At 45.7% G+C, this 1509-nt stretch overlaps 1 pseudogene; it reads right to left on the minus strand.

The window, feature by feature from the left end:
* Positions 1–292: 292 nt before the first annotated feature.
* Positions 293–1117, minus strand: LOC123792779 (large ribosomal subunit protein eL8 pseudogene; annotated as a pseudogene).
* Between the last annotated feature and the right edge of the window lie 392 nt (positions 1118–1509).

Consider the following 1509-nt stretch of genomic DNA (forward strand, 5'->3'; position numbering starts at 1 on the left):
GCCATGATCACTGATGTTCACTCCAGTACCGTGGACCCTCCTCAACCTCATTTTCATCAATCCTTTCTGCATCCCACCTGGTCATTATCAACTTTGCCACCTCTCACATGTCCATTTCAAGCATCCTACTCTCCAAAAACCACTTCCTATTTTCCTACCACTCGTCTTAATAGCTCTTCTCCAGTAATGACTTGACCCCTTTGTGGCCTCCAACTTATTGGTTCGCCACTCCTTTTTTTTTTTAAGAGAACTTTTTATTGCTTTTAAGTACAGAAAATTCAACAGTGTACACTTAGCCCCATTTGGTGGCCGGTTCTTTAGCCTTTGCATTTTCCAGCTTGGCAATGTGAGCCACTGACTTTGGACCCAGGATGTTGCTTCCCCAGTGACAGCAGATCTCACCATATCTGTCATTGTAATTAGTCCTGATAGGTTCCACCAGCTTAGCCAAAGCTCCTTTGTCTTCCAAGTTAACCTGTGTGAAGGCAACAGTGGTGCATGTCTTCCTGTGGACCAGATGCCCCAGCCTGGCATTCCCCTTGACAGTGCAGTAAGGGAATTCCTATCTCATGACACAGGGCAGGCAGGAAGACAACCCCAGCTCAATGGGATCCACATCATGTGCAATCACTACCAGCTGAGCCTTCTTGTTTTCCACTAAGGTGGTGACAGTATTAACCCCAGCTCGAAAGACAGGCGACCTCTTAGTGGGGACATCCTCGTTGCTGGCAGCTTTCTTTTCATCCTGGGCCAACGATCTCTGCTTCTTCTTTGCTTGTCTCTGGTCTGTATTTGGGCCAGTTTATGCAGCTGAGTGGCTGTTTGGAGGTCCAAGGCCTGGGTGAACTGGTTAATCACAGGAGGTACTTTTAGATGTTTATAGAGAATAGCTCTTTGCCAGCTGGATGTCACAGGGCCATTTGACAAAGTGGTTGAAATCCCTTTTGGGCTGAATGTCCTATCCAATGCTAAAATTCTTGTTCCTTTTTTCAAACAGGAGATTGACCTTCTTCTTGGCCTCCAACTTCTTCACAACAGCAGGGACCCGGGCCAGTTTCTTCCCCTTAGCCTTCTTTCCTTTTGGGATCTTGGATGGCTGGAGGAGACAGTGATTCATCGCTCTTGCTACCCATAACCCGCTTTGTTTCTTTGCCTGCTTTCCACCTAGTTACGATGCTATGGCCCCATCACTATACCAGTTCACTTCAGTCATCATCAACTCCCTTTCCTCTCTGTTCCTAAATCCTCTTACCTTGTAGAACCCCAACCCTAGTCAATTTAACTCTACTTATTTGTCACCTGAATCTGAGCAGCTTAATGTGGTGGGAGAAAAAAAATAGATGTGTGTAGACTGAGCTCACATCTAGTTTCTAATCATGAATCTTATATGGGCCCTTGCCATTATCTAGCAGTCTTACTAGATTTCTCGCATCAGTTTACTCTTCCATTCTCTGAAACACCATTTCCTACCTCCTTTTACATCAGAATTCCAGCATTCCTCCCGTTTCA

Source organism: Ursus americanus, chromosome 20 (assembly GCF_024610735.1).
Source record: "Ursus americanus isolate L20-20 chromosome 20, mUrsAme1.1.p, whole genome shotgun sequence".
Classification (NCBI taxonomy): domain Eukaryota; kingdom Metazoa; phylum Chordata; class Mammalia; order Carnivora; family Ursidae; genus Ursus; species Ursus americanus.